The following is a 19,072-nucleotide window of genomic DNA, read 5'->3' as shown; positions in this document are numbered from 1 at the left end:
TGAGAATGCCTGCGATTTTTGATGTGTATTTGTAATAAAGGAGAGGGAGAGAAAATCCTCTAAAAGACAGACAAGAGAGAAGATAGGAAGAAGAGAGAGAGAGAGAGAGACGGAGAGAGCCAACAGATGGTAGATTTGGCGAGGCCTCTGCCATGCAGTTTATGTAAAAGCCTGTCTGGAAAGAGCACAGACCCCCGAAGCATCTCTCACATATTGAGGAGTCACAATCATGGCCAGGCTGCAAAGTGAGATGCCCCTAATGTCGGTCATTACCGAAATACTACCGCCTCTCTTTCTTTCTTCCATCACCTGGGAGTTTTTAACCAAATGAGAATATTGTTCCACAAGAGAAAGATAGAGAGAGAGAGAGGGGGGGGGGGGTTATTGGATGCCATTTAATCGCGAATTTCGTCGAAACTGAGGTAGAAGTGGGTTAAACTACGAGAGGGAGCTTTGTTTAAAGACATGTAGAGCGCACAACGCCGACAAATTATGTCAAATAACTTCTGTGTGTCAGACTTATTTCAATGTTTGTAATTTAATATGATTATCAGCTTTTGTTGGGACCCTGAAAATATTCATTTTATTAAAGTTTAACCAAAGTAGTTTTTTTTTTAGCCAAAATTGAACATTATATCATAAAATGACCTAGATTATCATGAGTTTTTAATATATATATATATATTTATTTATTTTTTATTGCTATTATTTGTAGCAGTAACAATGCCACCTCAATTTATTCAATTTACGTATCTAGTTTTAGCTTGATTTTATTTCTCTGACAATCTGAATGACATTATCGCCAGGCGGTGACAAAATGCTCAGCACAGAGTGGGTGGACACACATCCTCCCACACACACACACACACACACACACACGTAGCCCCAAAATGACCTATTTGTGAGCATGTGTGACCTGCGACTGTCGATCAGTGCAAATTTGTGAGGCAATGAAGCGTGCAGGAGAGTCCCGTCAGAGCAGAGGCTAGACATCACCCCCATCTCCTCCATCCAGAGGGAGCGTGTGTGTGTGTGTGTGTGTGTGTGTGTGTGTGTGTGTGTGTGTGTGTGTGTGTGTGTGTGTGTGTGTGTGTGTGTGTGTGTGTGTGTGTGTGTGTGTGTGTGTGTGTGTGTGTGGGGAGAGGGTGTGATGCAAGGGGGGGGTGGGCAGCAGGACGGGGTGAAAAAGCCTCCATGAATGTAAAGAAGCGAAGGGGAAGAAGTGAGGAAGAGGAGCCGGCGTAACTCTGCCAGAACAAGTGAGGCTCATCAAACAGTGTGATTTAATGTCGTGTGCCGGCTCGCTAAAGCCTCCTCTATCCCTGAAATGTGGAGAGAAAAAAGGACTTCTATTCAAGTCGGCATATTTTTATTCCTCCTCTTCTCTCTCATTTCACATGGGCTGCAGATGCCTTAATTGTGCTCGCTCTTCAAGGCAGCCTTTTCACTTGCTCTTGATAAGTCTTTGATATTCTGTGCTTCACTAATTGTAGTCGCTGCAGTACATCTATCTTTTTTCAATTTCCTGATAATTAGCCTCTAACTCTTTCATCTGTCTTTTCAAGTGCACTAAATCTCCTTCTCTAATGAAAGTTACACTGAACCCAACAAGGTTGACGGCTGGTAAAGAAAAAAGGAGAAAAAACACTGACGTGACTCTCTCTCTCGCTCTCTCTCTCTCTCTCTCTCTCTCTCGCTCTCTCGCTCTCTCTCTCTCTCTCTCTCTCTGTCTCTCTCTCTCTCGCCGTGGGCAGGCCCTGTCCTTGGGTTTTTCCGACGTGAAAATATTCAACCAAAAGAACACAGGAGCCGTTTAATAGGAACATGCTTCAAAATGACTCCGCTTTAATGGATAGGAGATGTGAGGTGAGCGGAGGAGCTAACCTGGAGCGATCCGCTAAAAAGATCAAAAAAAGCGGAGAAATCACTCAAAGCCACCGCCGCTCTCCCAAAAGACTGCAGTCATATCGAGAGGCTCGGAGTAATGAGCTAGATTGAAATATTACCGAGGAGGTGCTGCAGGTTGGAGAAGGAGGAGTGTGTGTGTGTGTGTGTGTGTGTAGGGGGGGGGGTATGATAACATATTAGCACGGCATCATGTGAAAGTGACAACGTGGTTTGCACTCGTCGTCGAAGTCGGCAGCACTGGAAAACCCGACAAGTTAAAACAAGGTGAAGGAGATAGGAGCTCAAACAGGTTCATGTGTTTATTTATTAATTTTTTTTGTTTCACTTTTATTTTACCAGATAAGTCAAATAAGCACCAGTTCTCATTTGTAATGACAAACTGACCAAGAAAAAAAAAAGAACTATACATGTCAATAAATCAGTTTTTGATTATGAATCTGATATACTGCACATACAGTACATACAATAATACACTGTCACACAATCTTAGGTCCTTTTTACAGAATGTTTTCAAGTTAAAACGCAAAACTTTCATTGTGTTTTGGGTGTCCATTTACACAACAACGGTGCTTGGAGCTGATGAAATGTATGTAAATGGGGCAAAACACAACTTTCTGGAAATGCTCTGGCTCCATCTCCATGGAGACGCTGCTGCTGTGCATGCGCACCACAGCCGGGTTAAATAGTTCTTTACATGTATACCTTGATGGACAATAACAATGTTTTCCTCCAGAGCATCATGACTCCCAGTCCATATTCTCCTGGACTTGCTAGTTTTACAGTTGAGAGTTGCCGTAATAACAATCCACCTTCATGCTCAGTGTGTGTGGTTTCACTGCAAAAACAAACAACAGCACCCACCGGTGGCCCTACATGCTAACTACACAATTTTCTGCATTTCTGCTGTTTGTGTGTAAATGGACATTGTTTACTAAATGTTGCCATGGAAATGCTAAAAAAAGCAAAAATGATGCGCTTTTATGGAAATTGTGTAAACGGGGCTTAAAAAAGTAAGTAGTACTTCCGGTGTTAGAAGATATATTAAGAAACTAATCGATAAAAGCTAAAAGCAAGTGCAGTGATCGTTCATTAATCGTTGTCTGGTATGTGTTGAAAAGGAGAGCAAAATAATTGTAGAAAGTTTTAAGACGATTCCAGTCATTTGCAGCAAAAAAAACGAAATGTGACCAAATACGAGATCGTAGACTGAGACCTGTGTCGTGAATATTGAGAAAGACGTTTGAATGTGAAATGAAACCAGTGAGTTTGTCTGCGCACATGAAGAGGAATCCAGTTTATCAGGAATACAGGCTGATGATTTTGAACTTTGCAGAGCAAATGCAAACGGAGGGAAAAGGCGGGGATGGTGGGGGAGAGAGAGAACGGGAGTGAGAGAGCGAGAGAGAGAGAGAGGAAGAAAAAAAACAGGCATCAAAATTGATTTTTCAATCATGCTTGCTGTTTCAAGAGGGCGTCACATGTTCTAATGACCTCATCCCTCTTGTACTGATGTGAGTTATTTCACACAGGGCCATTTTAAACCAGGAGGAGTTAAGGTGGGTGGGTGGGTATGAGAGGAGGGTGGTGGTGGTGGTGGTGCGGGAGGGGTTAGTGCTGCCGCTAAGTAGGGCTCAAAGCGGCGAGGGGCAGTAAAAGAGGAGAGGCGGGGTGGGCTAAGGGAATGGTTAACAGGGTCATTTAGATTGGATGGGAGATCGATACTGAGAGGTAGAGAGGAGGTGCATCTCTGTCACGGTGATGTGTGGCTCCTGTGTGATTGTTCTGCAGATTACGTACGAGGGAGGGCAAAAAGAAAAGGGAAGTGCTGTCTGCAAGTGTGTGTGTGTGTGTGTGTGTGTGTGCTGGGAACAATCATGTCACCGTCCTCCAGTGATTTAAAACACATTTCATGTTTTTTTTTTTCTCCCCTCCTTTTTTTGTTTTGTTTGATATTCTATCCCTGCAGAGGAGGAAATGAAACACACTGTGCAGTGAATGTTAAGCTTATCACTTTTCTTTAAAGATTATCTCTTTTGCTGCTTTTTACCCTCTTTTTTTTTTTCCTTCCTTTTTTTCCTTTTCCACAGGAAAAGTCAGCGGCGCTGAGATGATTAGCACTGACCAATCTGTGCATTCATCTCGCACCGATATGGGGATGCCAATTAAATCACGGCCGTCGATAAAGCGCCGGTTATTAGACGTGATGAGTAAACGGAGAAGGTGGCTCAGAGACAGGAGGTCACCGGTTCAGTGATGGAATTAGGTTTAGTGGTGCTGTGAATCCCACGTGTCAGGAGACGTTTCTGAGTAAATGTGTTGAAAAGTCAAGGAAAAACATCCCCAATCTGACCTTTGAGACGGACTTTTTGAGGCAGATTGTGAACAGAAATGAAAGTAGGAGTAATGCAGGTTGTTATCTTCAGCGCTGCTTTCTCTTTTTTGGCATAACTTTTCATTTTTGAGAAGAAAAGGATGACATGGAAGAGAACTGATGTAGTAAATGAGGACATTCGAAATATGAAATGAGCATTTCGGCAAACAGAGCAAACTCTATGGTTTAAATTTAAAACCAGCACAAGTCAAGTAGAAGAACAGGTGATCGAGTAAAAAGAAGACTTTGGTAAAAGTAAGAATGTGCAGGTTCTCTAATTACATTTGTATGTACACTCAGTTATACAACTATTTGATTGTATTTTTTTATTATATGTAAAGATTAATAAATAGTGTTGACACAGATCATTATTTAACATGTATAGTTGAAAATAAAATTATATATAGTGTATAATAAATTTAAAAAAAGGTAATGATCCTGCTGGACATTCTGTATAAAACTTCTATTTTATGAGAAGAGGAACTCTTGAATCGAATACAGCCGTTTATTGAGATAACGTCTGCCCTGATTACATGTTTTCCAATGAAGAGTGTCCTCTGAGACAGTGAAAATGCAATTTCTTTAAAACAGCTTCCAAGGGGGAACTTTTTTGAAGACATTTTTATTGAAATCTCCATGAAAATGTTGTAAAATATGACTTTTTTTTAAACATTTGTTTTAATTAAAATTTTAATTTCCTTTTTGTTTTGTTTTGGTTTTTTTCATTTATTGAAAGAACATTTTTCACAAACAGTAACTAAACAAAATACAAATCCAAAGCATTAACAGATGTGTAACGGTGTTGAAAACAAGAACAATTGAGAGGAATGGAACACAATACGAGAGACTATAAGATAACAAAACTATTTAAAAAAACAAGCAAATCAAAACCAAAGGATGTTATCAGCTCTAGTTGTGAGATACGTCTCATTCTTTCCAGAAAGCATCATATTTTTCCTTTTGGAGACTTCAAGTCCAAAAGGATAAATATGGAAACAGGGGGAAATACTACTTTTTGAAAAAGCTTTGATCTTGACTTCATAGAAGGAGGGGGAAAATGCCCATTTTCCGAAATGCTGTCACTGCGCATGTCCATCATGGCCATTGTCCTGTGTTTTTGCGAGTAGATGGACAAGAAGAACAACTTTTGCCTCCAGAGTGTTCTGACGCCCGGATCATATTCTCCCGGGCAGTTTTATAGGCGAGAATCACTCGTAATAACAATCTACCTCCGTCACACACACGTCCATGTGTTCACCATCGTTAATGTTTGTAATGCAAGACTCTGCACACCTGTGTGTGTTTCTTTACAAAAATAACCAACAGCACCGACTCGTGGCCCAACATGCTAACTGCACCATTTTCATCGTTTTGGCCATTTCCGTGTAAACGGACATTGTTTTTCAAAACATTACCGTATAAACAGGACCAAAAGCAAACCAATGAAGCTTTGCATGAAGGTTTTTTGCATGTTGGTGAAACTGTTTTGCATCAGCCATCATTCCACTTCATGTTAACACTTTGTCAGATCAGTACTGCTCAGAGAGATCAGCAGTCTTTCTTTGAGGAAAACTCAAGCGTTTATTAAAAAAAATTTTTTTTTAAAGGTGTCCGACTGTCATATAGGGTTGAAACGTTCCATTTCCATGTATTCAAACATATATGGTTATTGTGTAAGACAAGGGCAATTGAAGAGTTGTTTGATCATCATTGCCAAAGTTTTCCCGTGCTTATGTTGGTGGATGCATGTCTTCCTGTTGCATGCGGCCGTGTGCTCTCCGCCGCCTGGAGCGTTTCCTGCAGCGCGCCGCGGCCTTCCAAGCAAACACGCAAAGGCCCGGAGGAAAACTGTTCACGCAACATCGGAAGATCAGAGCAGAAAGCTTGATTTCTTCATCCTGTAAACTCCCTCATTCATTCAACTTTGTTATTTTCCTTACAAATATCCACCCACGTATGCAGCACATGCGTTTTTGTTACTTTGTGAGTAAAAACAATCGAAACGAGTGTAAATCACGTAGCGGCCTTGCCGGTGTCACGTCTGAGTGATGTTCCGAACACACGGAGCTGACTAATGGTGCAGGGCTTGGCTTGCTGGGCTTCACATGTGGCTCCGGCTTAACAATGTCTGCTGTCAACAAGATGTTTTTAATCTCCAAAGTGTCGGTGGGACAACGTGTGATATTTCTATGCGCATTGTTCAAAAGCTCTCCGCAAGCCAGTTCTGTTCAAATGTCATTCCAGGAGATTAGCAACAAGGAAACAGTCTGCTTGGACTGGAAACTTTAAAGTGACTGACTGCCTGATCCTTAATGATACCTTTAACTCATCACATGTAAGGAAGAGTCGATATTAGTGAATCCTCACACTCTGGATTGACTTAATAATCTGTGTTTTTCTGTGTTAATCTGCCTTTCGCCAACTTTTGTGACTCGGGTATAAAAGATGACTGGATCGGTCATATTTTACTGAAAATACTTTTTTTTTCCGGAGGCTAAACTTTGTGAAAACACTCTGTGTAAACAGCAAAAACTCAACTTTTCTGTGCATGCGCCATACTTCTGTCCATATGCGCATGTAAAATTACTGCACTATCCTCTGCATCACATGTGGAGACACATTTTATTTCTTACAAACAATCAAACGAGTGGTCCAGAATTACAACGTAAGACAGTGTAAAGCCGCTTCACTGTTCTCCGCATGCAAAAATAGTATATATACTTTATAGTATATCACCTCTTCATCTGTCAGCCAGGACTCTGGGTATTCCCATCAACATCTTCACCTCATTTACAAAAGTAAATGCATCTGCGCTACGGTCGCAATAAATACTTTTTCTGCACATGTGCAAGTAGATCAGTGACAATAAAAATGACTGATTCCGGAGTGCTTCTTCATCAAAGGGGACATTTATCATCTGCATCCGTGAAGACGTGTTTCTGACACACTGAACGGGCCTGTACGACGAAGGGCAGCTCAGAGGCGCCTCAACATACATCGTACTGTTTTCAGTGTGTGTGGTTGTTGCCAGCCACGGTCTGCAACGAGCAACTGATGATTAAAAGATACGATTTCAAGGATGCTGACCAGGCGTTTCATTATTAACTTTTCCCACCTCCAACCCGAGGTTCAAGGGGGTTATAAGACTCTACAACCCGCTGGGTTGGGGCACCTATGATGAGGCAAGAAGGATTCTTACAACAAATACATAATCTACCAAACGTAAATTATTATGTTTGTGTCTACTTTGGTTTTGGCTTCAACAGGATTCCCCCTCATCACTGTGATAAACACTTTTGCTTTCCCACATCAGCTCTTTTACAGCACGGTGCAAATTTCTTCCCAGAAGACACATAAAAGCTTGGTAAATACAACATCATAAAAATAATGGGAATTTAAAATCCAATCAACCTAAAGAGTTGTCAAGATTGTATTCAAGCTTTTTTTTTTTTTTTATATTTAAAATGCCGAGTGTCGGGCTAAAGATTTTTCACCACCTCTTAATGACCGTGGCTAACTTTTCAAACTACTAAAACTGTACAGGTCAAATGCTGGTTTTTAAGCTACTTCATAAAGTGTGTGCCTTTTGCATTCATAAATATACTGGGGCCATTTATTTGGTCGCCTTTTATGGAGCTTTGCAAAGCCAAGCAATGAATCACAGCTTAGATATGTACACTCACTGGAAGCTGCAATAGCAATGAGCACTCTTGTTAAACCAGACCTCAAGTTTATGGTGTTTGCAATGATTCGAAACTCTGTTGTAACAAATAAAACAAAAAGCGGGAAAAAAAAAAAAGTCATGTGTAATAGCGCCGCGTTCCCTGTAGGGACCCCGCGTATTGTTTTGGCTCCGCGGAGGTCCGAGGTCAGGGTCGGCCGCATGAGCAGCTCGTCGGGACTCAGCGCGGCGATCAAAGGCTCGTCTGCAGGCAGGATGCCTGCTGACACAGCTGTTTAGATCCAACCCAAAGGGGGAAAAAAAAAAGAAAAAGAAAACAACAAAAAAAAACACATGACTCACTAACTGACACTAAGATTCGCGCGTTCGCTTGCACTGGCCTTTGCTTTACCGTAGAAAAGTCCCCGATACTTGTTTGCACAAGTGCAAAAAGAAAGTGGTTCTTGTTTGAACAGCTAATACGCAGCTGCCATTTCTGTGTTCTAAGAGCAAGACAGAGGAGTAGATATCTATGTCAAACACTGTGGAGCACATAGGGAGTTATTTTTAAGTCCTGTGCCCACAATTCTTGGCATAATCAGCTGAATTCATTCAGCCGATCCTTCGACGGAAACACAGGATCTCAGCTGTCTGCTCCACCGTGAACATAATGGCGGCCGGCGCGCGGCTGCAGGATCATGTAAACTTTTGAAATGTCTGTTACTGGATTTGATCACAGAGTATCTTCTGAAACAGTCATGTGGCTAAAGGCTTAATCTCTTGGTAGGCCTTGTTATTTTCCCTCACCCCCCCTTATATCTCCACTAAAGTGGCTCAGCTCTTAAATCAAAATAAGCGGGGGCGGAGGAGATGGGGTAACAGGAAATACAGCTCTCATCTCTTAAACTCCCTCTCCCTTGTTTTGAGGGGCGAGATTGTGAGATCCCCCCCCTCACTAACTCCGCCTGTTTCTTTCTTGTCCTGCTGCCCGTGCAGGGATGTGGGAGGCGGATCACATATCACTGCCTTGGGCGTTCGCCAGCGCCGCTCGTTCATCACGCGTGGCCCTCCCTCTCTCCTCCTAAGGCTTCTGGGAAAAGGATGGACAGACAGAAGGACGGAGCGGACGGCCAGCGATGACAGGTGTTCCTTTTCGTCACCAAAACTAACAGTCAGGTGCTCGCAACTCCGGGGCTCCCTGACGAACTCTCTCCCTCTGTAATCCCATCCCGGTTCCTGCAGCTCATTAGTGAATCTGGATCAGAACGATCTTTTATCGTTGCCTCTTTATTTTTACAATAAAAGTGTACCGCCACAGCAGGGATAAGTTCTGGCATTAGCTGACCGTTTATTTTTATCGTATCGTTTGTGGTTTGGAAGTCCGGCTCGCAGCACACTAACACAGCCCGTGCTCCACGTGTCTAATGAGGCTTTTTTTTTTTTTCTTTTTCCGGGGGAACCAAACTTTGAGGGACTCGGCGGGGGACTCTGGCAGAGTCTGCAGAGCTGATGTCATTTGCAGTGGAAACTTTGTGTCCTGCTCATATCAATAATCTCTCTGGAGGGACGAGCCATGTTATTTAGTTAGTTTTGATGAATTCATGTCAAATCCAAAATGCTGATACCCTCTTCTTTTTTTTTCTTCTTTTTTTTCAACTTTGAAAGTTTTGCTCATACTGGAAAATAGCTTACTGCTGCTTACTTGGATCCAGGTGCCTGTGAGTGATTGCAAAATGTTTACCCTCAGTTTCATTTCATATCAGACATTCATCATGCTGATGCCCTTGTTCATCTTTATCCTGGCATCACAACATAGCATTCTCCCATTTGTATAACGTGTGAAGGAACTGGCTCGTAGCTCATTATCCTTGCTAAAGAGGCGAGTTCAGTATGATCATTTCCCAAATAGAGAATTTGGCCTTGTTTACACAACATTTTCAAGCGAAAACCTCAAACATGACTACAGACATTACATTAATAACATTTCTGAATATGGCTTCAGAGGTGGAACTTTTCAAAAACGCTCATTGTTTTTGAAACGTTTCCATGTAAACAAAAATTATGCATTTTCACTAGATTTCAGATCTAACTTGTTTTCTTAAAACGTTTTGTCACAAAGAACTACTCCTACTTTTTCGCACATAAACACATTAATATTGTTGGAATTTCAGAAATTCATAGATTATTTTGTTTCCATTTTACTGTTCCAACCTAACTGGAATGAAAACGTTGTAATATGGGTCGTCTGAACTAAAATATCTTTGACACTCTGAATTTACAATGTAAAAACAATCATTCGTCATCTCTGTTCCACTGTGTCGTCTTAAAAACAGCTTGATTGTCTTTTGGACAGTTCCATCAACACTTGAAGTACTGTTTTTGAATATAGAGTGACAATAATACTAATTGTAATAGTCCGTTTTTAAATGAGCAACTCTACACTGTATTAGCTGCAGACTGTCCCAGAATCCTTTGTTATTCACACTAATATAGAAGTTAGCTGTGTCCTGCAGAGGCCTTCACTGTTTCCACTATTCTTCGCTATCGACTGTATACACATTTTACAGTATGTCAGTGTGCATATTATAATTAAATAGTGCTCAAATCACTGAAATCCACGACAGTGTGCTCTCACTGCGAGATGAAAAACGCACGCTATAAATTCCAAAGATATTAAGTCAAATGTTTTTCAGCTCCAATAAGAGGTGCTTAATCATGAAAGCGAGCCAAGATAAATCAGACAGGCGCTCCTGACAGGCGTGATTGACAGTTTTCAAGCACTTGTGCTGGGAATCTGGATGCCGGCGTTTGATGATAGCAGATAAGTCGACGTGCAGAAATGTGGGCAGGGTTTTTTTTTTTTTTTTTTTTTGAGATCGTCTCTGGGAAGCGTAATGAAATATGACAAACTCATTTCATGTTTGACACGAGGTCAAACTGTGTTTAACACACAGAGCTGACAACACCTCCCTGACAACTTGCCTGCCAAACGTCTATTTCCAAATTGACGTGGCGCACGAGCCCCCCCCCACCCCTCCACCATAGCGCATGACGTGCTGACAGTGCTCTCTCGCCTTCGACCACCAGGTTTAAATGGAATCATGTGTGCGAATGTGTCACTCCCCCCCCCTTCCAAAAAAAAAGGAAAAAGACATAAAGATGCAAAAGGGCAGCAGATCGACTCACCGTTTCCACGATGCTCGCGCCCCGCAGCATATTTTTAGACCAAAAGATCACGTCGCCACGGCGTCAGGTAATTGCACTGTAATTAATTTACAGTCCAAGTGGTTTCTTAAAAAGTGTGTTGTGAAAAGTACAATGTGAAGTGTTGTGATGGCTGTCACGCCGCGGTGGGCGAACGCGACAGCTCAAAGTGATGCGAATGCCGAGCAGCCGCCGGAACAGTGCAGGGAAAAGTGAAACGGAGCCGAGCGGCGTGTCGCGGCTTGATGGATAATTTCGTTTCTCGTTCCTGCGACTATCTTCGAAATTTCTCCTCGATTCTCGTTGTCTTTCTGAAGAATGCCATTTACACCGCGCAGACGACAACTTGCCCGTCAAACTAAAGTTTTAAGAATGAATGGCAGCGTTTACTGTACGCCAGCGCTACCTCCCTCCCTCCTCGCCACCGCCACAGTTTTATTGGAGCTAATTTAATTTCTTTCTCAAGGGCGGGAAAACTAACTGCCTCCTCAAACTTTCAGGATATGTAATTTGGTGTAAAACAGTAGCACTTTAGGCATTCTCCACCAGTGAAATTAAATGGGACCCTGCGGGGTTGTGTTGTAGGGTATTAAGTAATGTTTATTGATGTTTATTCTCAGAGGGAGCCGCGTGAAAAAAAAAAAAAAATCACTCTTCAGCTTTGATTAATTTCCCCCCTTGCACCACGTAAACGATGAAGCTGAAGCGAAATCGCTCTTTAGCCATGACTAAGAGAGACTACAAGTTGAGCATCTCTCTTTAAAAACCCCTCATGCTGTTTTATGTAAAAAATGGACTGTGACCGTGAGGATTTTGTGTGTGTGTGTGTGTGTGGGTGAAAAATGATGGCCGGGAGCCTGCAGCACGATTCATCACCTATGAATTTGAACAGCTGGTATGTCTTCTTTTTGCTGTTTGTGGATGGAGATCACATTCAACATGACCGCGGCCTGAGTCAGGGCTAATTCAATCTTAGCTTGTCACTGTTAGGGAGCCTAAGCGTTCCACAAACACATTTGGTTCAGTCTGTATGACATCCAATAGGAGGCATTTCTTTCATTTGCTGGCCTTCCAGCCTGGATTTGGTCCATCCAAGTGGCGTAGTCGGTCCAATTGATGATTTGTAGATGGACGCACAGTCTGGGATAGGGTTACATGGAGTTTGTTATTTAAGGTCGTGCTTGTCACTTTCAAGTAAAAATGGAATTTTTGTTTCATTTTGGGTGTTGATTTACGCAGCACTAGTACTCAGAGCCACTAAAATCATAACTTTTAGAAAACGGCCACCAAACGGGAACTAACTGAATTTTCTGAAACGCTGCTACTGCGCATGCACATGGCCAACATAGTAAATAGTACTTCTGCAAGTAGATGGACAATATCAACAATGGCAGCCTCTCCTGGGACTTGGTAGTTTTATTGTTGAGTCACCCATAATAAGAATCCAACATCATCCTCTGTCCATATGAATCTCTGAGTACTCCCATTGTTCATGTGTATTGTTCTGTGGGTGCGTGTGTGTGTGAATTCATCAATATGAAAACAACACTGTTTCCAGTATTTCTGGCCTTTCCATGTAACCTGACATAATTTTCAAAAAGGTTTTGGTGTAAATGATGAATCTTTCTGAAGCGAAAATGCAAAAATGATGTGTTTTCTCTTGAGAAATGTAGACGGGTCCGTAAAGGAGCAGATTGCTGTTCTTGAACTCTTGCTGTTCTTCAAATATTGCAAGAAATGTAGTTCCTTGTTCACTGGAATCAGCTCTGTCCACCTACATGTCATCTACCAATCGTCAATCTTTTTAAAACACAGATGAAAACATGTTAAGAAAACCCAAATTTGTCACAGGACAGATTTATTTACAGGTTCAATGTTGGGATTATGACTTCACAATGCTGTTGTCCATCCATGGATGTAATCTGAAATGCTGCATGCTGTCAATAATTTGCTGAATCAAACCTTCCACATGTGAGTTAAAGACTGTGAGGTAACCTCATATTTGGATCTGCAATTGAGTTCATGGACTTCAGCCTTGCAGATGTAACTATGACTTACTTGAACTTTGCTTCCACCACTATCTCCACTTCCAGATCAAATCTTTGCTCCCTGCTTGACTCGAACAAACCAGGGTAGGTTTTTTTTTCCAGTGGGAAGAGATAAAATCACACAAAAAAAAACTTTAGTAACTATATTTAAACAGTACATCTCCACTGAAGCAGGGTTAACTCTTGTAAAGTAATGCTCAATAACTTTTCAATTAATTCTAAGCATTTCTGATTCAGACAGAATGAAAAGTTTTTGTGCTGGTTAGTAGCTATTTATTGAATATTGTGCTGAAATATATGGATAACTTGTAACTGTCAAACCAATTACTCACAAGTTTTCATCTTATTTATAACTTCAATCTTATTAAACAAAAGAGTTTAAAATGATTTATTCATATGACAGATTAATATATAAAACAAAGACAACTCATTACAATTATACTTTAGTAAAAAATTATAATTACTTGAATATAATAGCACATTTCAAGAAACTCAATGACATTTCCAGAAATAGGAACCGATACATGCACATAATGTGCCAATGCACAGGACATAAGCTGGTTAAAGACGTGGTTTGAAAGTATCCAGGGATGAGCCGTCATGGCACTCGACTCAGAGAAAGATCCAGAGGGGGGCGAACTCACGAAAAGCCCCGTTCCTCAAGGTCCACGGTGAGGTGTGGCGGTGGACTGAGAACTGACCAGTGCCCGAGGATTGCAGGTTAATTGTTGGAGTGGCGCAGGTCAGAGCGGTGCTGAGGAGCCAGAGGGTGGAGGAGGTTGTAGTGTAGGTGTGGTGGGATTCGACCTGAAAACCGTGGAGGTGAACGAGGGTCAGGGTGACGGACTGCCAGAATGTGATGTGGGTCAAAACCCTGGCAGCTGAACTGGGAGCCTGTCCAGGGCTTCACTGGGAACCACAGACAGAACAGACGCCCAGATGAGGAGTAATGAAGAGGGAAATAAGAGTTAGGATTCTGCAGGAGCAGTTTATTGGGTAGATTTGGTGATGGGATTTGATGTGAGATTAGTCGTAAAGCATCCCCTTTAGGTATGGGCAGATGGAGTAGCCATCAGCATCCATTCTTTTTTTTTTTAGATACTTATGAATTACTTTACGAAGCAGGCCCTTTGGACTATGAGATCTGATTGTTGTTGAGTCTGAGCATGTTTGAGGAAATTGAAGCTTTGATTCCTTGAAGACTGTGGAGCGAGCTGAGATTAGTAGAGAGATACAAATGTGTGTCATCGGCATAGGAACCAACACTGGAGGCAGTTGGACAAATGATCAAAACAGTGGCTAATCATCAAAAGTGTAAAGCGTAAATACAAAATGTGGAGTGACAGCCATCCCGCAAAGTAAGATTAATGATACATGCTGTTTCGTTGACATCAAGTTAATATTGCAAAAAGTGAATATTTGCAAAATAAATTAGTTCAATTAAATTAGTTGTTCCTTTTCGGCAGGATTTCTTTTAAAGAAGAAAAAAAACAAAAAAAACATGACTCACGCACCAGTATACACATCAAATCATACCAATGAGCCAACAACTGATCATACACAAATATCTTTAATTGGATTGTTTTCCTGGACGGGAAAATATCTTTCTTGCCGTGATTCACTTGCTCCAAGTTCAGAGGAATATCAGAAGTGGAGCCTCTGTTTGTTTCGTCTTTGAATCACCTCTTCCTAAGTGTTCCTGTGTGTTTCTGCTTGGCTGCCTGCAGGACTGACACCTCTCCCCAGATCCGAGCATGTTCAGTCGCCATCCTGCTTGCCCCCTGTGCCAGCCTGTCATCTTGCCGAACCCATCACTCTCTCACTGCACAACAAGTCCCCACTGCTCTGACACACACACACACACACACACACACACACACACACACACACACACACACACACACACACACACACACACACACACACACACACACACACGCACACGCACACGCACACGCACCCGCACCCGCACAAAAGGTAACTTCACACAATGATAATATAAAAGGAAAGGCCTGACGAAAACAAGTATTGCTATACCCACTTCAAACTGAGGCTGCACTTTATTTCTCCTTTTTTGGGGAGGCTCCATAACAGGATTATGCATTTATGCACACCTTTGGAGTTAATATAATTTAGAGGGAATGCATAGGTACTAGTTGAGAGGCACTTGCGCGACAAACACTCTGTAACCTTGCTGCCTTTTGTGTATGTAGCACTCCATGCTACGAGATGGCTATTTGTGGTAAAAGGTGTCATTTGATGTAAGGTATAAGCGATAAGAGGTAGTGCTTTACAGAGAATTTGAAGCGGGGAGAGGTATTGTTAGGAATGATGTGAAGCGGGAATCAAACCCTCGAAGGTGCTCTAAAATCACCATGAAGCGCAGCGTTGAGTGGGTTATAGCTTTTATAAACCGAAATTATTCTAATGGCGTTCATCACTGGTATGGTTTATGATGGCATTGGCCTGATTTATTAGAACGAACGGAAATTCAATTCATGCTTATGTTGTACAATATGTGACTGCAGTTTTAACGCATATATTCATTGCTGCTGAATCCCTTGTTGTTATTCATTTGGTTGACCTGGGAGTGCAGTGGCTAACATGGTCGCCTCACAAAAACAAGGTTACGGAAAGTGAACAGAAACTGCTAGTTGCCTCCATGTTACTGTGAAAAATTAGTATGTGTTTTTTATGTCTGAAATATTTCTTGTGCATGGTAACTGGTGACTCCAACTTAGGAATACATTGTAGACTCGCTTGAACTCTGGCCCCTGAAATCCTCACACACAGAATCAACAAAAAGGAGTAGAGTAGGTGTTTGGTTTCATTCTTTGAACAAGTAGATGACGTTTCTGCTGCCCCACCACCCACTGCATGTCTCTTATCCTTCACAGTATAGTTGGAGAACCACCCAGTGTTGCAACAGGTGAGGAGAGACTCAATGACTGAGAAATAGAAATGAATCACAAAGTGATGAGCTTGTTTCAGCTTCTGTTGGGAAAATTGTTGGTTTGCAGTCCAGGTGAGGTCAACTGAGATGAGCTATAGACGCTCTGCAGCCCCACTTCCTGGTCATATATTGCAAAGGGTAATATGTTCAATTTGCTTCAGACATTTTAGTTTTTGTATCAATTTCATGTTTCCATTGGTTTCTATGTTGTCCAGGCGGACCATCCTTAATGAAATGCTGAATTTGATATCAGTCTTAATAAGATGATGTCTTTAGCAAAGTAAAAGTAAAAATCCCTTGGAAAAAGACTTGGTAAAACAGAAAATCTGCCATTACCTTTCAATAGATTTCATTCTTCCTTTCAGGTGCAAGCCAAATGATGATACTGGTGTAAAATTGCAAGCAATCAATGCTGTGTGACATTAAACTCACTGCTTTCGAAAGAGAAACTGTCTGGAAGTGTAGAATTGGGGATTTGCAGGTTAAAGTTCTTCAAGAAACAAAGGTCGGCAACCTTCATCACTCTAAGAGCCATTTGGACCAGGATTGCCCATTTTACATCAGGACACTTTTTTTTTAATACGGCACACTTTTTGACAAATCCCACTTATACTCAGTTTGTGACTTATAGTCTGGCAAATACAATGGCACTGCATGTTTTCGCCATACTTGTTTGTGTGTGTTTATTTTTAATCCGCCATTTGCTGGTATTAGACAACGTCTTGTCGCAGATTTAGCAGCTGAAAATCAACCGACAGCCAAACGCAGGCAAAGACGTCGCAGTAAAGTACATTGTACATATCAGCCAGGAAAAATAAAGACAATGAGACCGCCGTGACTCGTATAGTCGTGCCACGAGGCTGCAGAGCCTGCAGCAGATGCTCCCTCCTAAATCTCAAACACGCCCACATCGACCGGAAGGCCTGACAATAAGAGACAGCTGTGGCTGCGAGAGGCCAAATCCGCTAATGACCCCCTGTCATATTCATTAGGGCGCCTCGTCAGTGTCTGCATGGCTGCAGTGATTGTCGTGCAGTTTACCGCCTGTCGCTAACATCTGACAGACACTCACACCTGTGCTGCTGCTGATGCTTACAGGTGCTGATGTGCTGGAGTAGATCATATTTCCAGCTCTCTCTCACACACAAAATGAGAATTATTTCCTCTCTATAGTGTTTGGTTTCAAGACATAAAAAACATTGGGGGTTTTTTTAATGAGTTTTTAATTCACCTTACAAGACCTAGTCCTTGCATAACCTGTATTAGCTTCCTAACTAACCTCGAAAAGAGGAAAAAGTGGTTCAGAAACTGCAGAACAAAGCCACACAACCACAATCTCCGCAGTCAAGCTGCAGCAATTTCAGCTCCAAACCCTTTTTGTTTGACAGGAGAAGAGAAAAGTGCTCGATGATGTGTTTTGTCTTGCAGGAGAGAGTTGCATCAGTCCTTCCACTTGTGACTGAAGTCAATAGGAGTCCTGTTGCCTCATGCTGCCCCCCCCCCCCCTCCCCCAACCCTTGGCACACTGCATTGTGGGATATCCTGTTGGTTTCGCCTCTTGTCTGTTGGTCGTCGGCGGATCAGCCTTCGTGTCCATGTTCTGTTCTGCTCTTTCTCCCTCTGCCCTAAAAAGAATGACGGGGGCTGTGAAAGGCCTGGCTGTCACGATCCTTCAATAGCAGCCGGCTAATTGCTGACCCTAACAGGCCCAATTAGCACTTACAAGCTCGGCGCGGGGGCCCTTGGGAGCCGTCTGCGCAGACATGGGGACGAGACGTGGCCACCGCTGCAGCGTGTGAAGCACAAAGAGTGGCCGCGCCGCCGCCACGCGGCCGCTCCTCTTTCTATCTGCCTCTCTCGGCTTTATTGCCCCCGCTGCTGCCTCTCTCTCCATCTCTTTCTGTCTTTCACCCATCCTTTAGTCTCTGTCTGCTCGGCCCGGGCTCTTTGCTGAGGCCCCCAGAGCCCTCCTCAGAGAGATCCCTTGAAGTGCAGGGAATCAGAGGCAGAGGAGCACTCTGGGAAAGCTGGCTGAGCGAGAAAAAAGGGGGCTCCAGCGCCGAAGCTGGTATCACGACAGCAACAAGCGTGTAATCAGCCCTCTTTTAAAGTGGCTTCTCAAAGAGCACGAGCGCTAATGTGCACAACTTAGACTGATATTTTCGATAAAGCCCCGCATTTAGTAACTGGCAAATATATCAAGCTGGCTGTTCCCTTTCTGAGTGTGAAATGTGATAAAGACATACATCTCCCCACTGATAAGGAAAATGCGGGGAGGAGCTGGAGTGGCTGGCACACAAAAGAGGTCTGTCAAGACATCGGGAGTTTGGTGATTTTACAAGCCATAATTCTCCCGCTAAAAAAGAAAGGGAGAGAGAGCGGAGGGAGGAGGGTGAAGAACTGAGGAGAGGAAGATGATTAACGTGAGCCGGACCGCTCGTCCCTCATCTATTCTGTTATCTTCATTATTTGGAAGGCATTAAAAGAGGCCAGGGATGGCAGCTCGGGGAGAGGGGCTCAGGAGGTGGGGGAAGTTCTATGTGCTGGGATACTAATTACAGTGTCCACTAATAGCGCCTCAAGTAAACCAGGCCAATGCATCTTGCTTGATGAGAACATGCATCAACCAGCTTAATTGAGAGTAAAATGAGGCAGGCGTGCCACAGGACCTATTAATCAACATTGATGAATGAAAGTGTAATTAGATGTGGAAATACACAAAAAAAAAAAAAAGGCGGAAAAAGGAAAAGCAATCGGTTAACTTAAAGTTAAGGCTACAGTTGTTAACTAACACGCTGCAATATTGTGCACATTAGGCTTTATCTCCCAGACACCGCTCGCCGCACAACTTTTTTTTTTTTTTTTTTTTTCCTCCTGTGGAGAAATGTACAGGTAAGAGTGTGTTTGCTGAGGCATCATTTTGATTA

This window comes from Blennius ocellaris, assembly GCF_963422515.1.
Source record: "Blennius ocellaris genome assembly, chromosome: 8".
Classification (NCBI taxonomy): domain Eukaryota; kingdom Metazoa; phylum Chordata; class Actinopteri; order Blenniiformes; family Blenniidae; genus Blennius; species Blennius ocellaris.
This window is presented reverse-complemented; position numbering follows the sequence as displayed.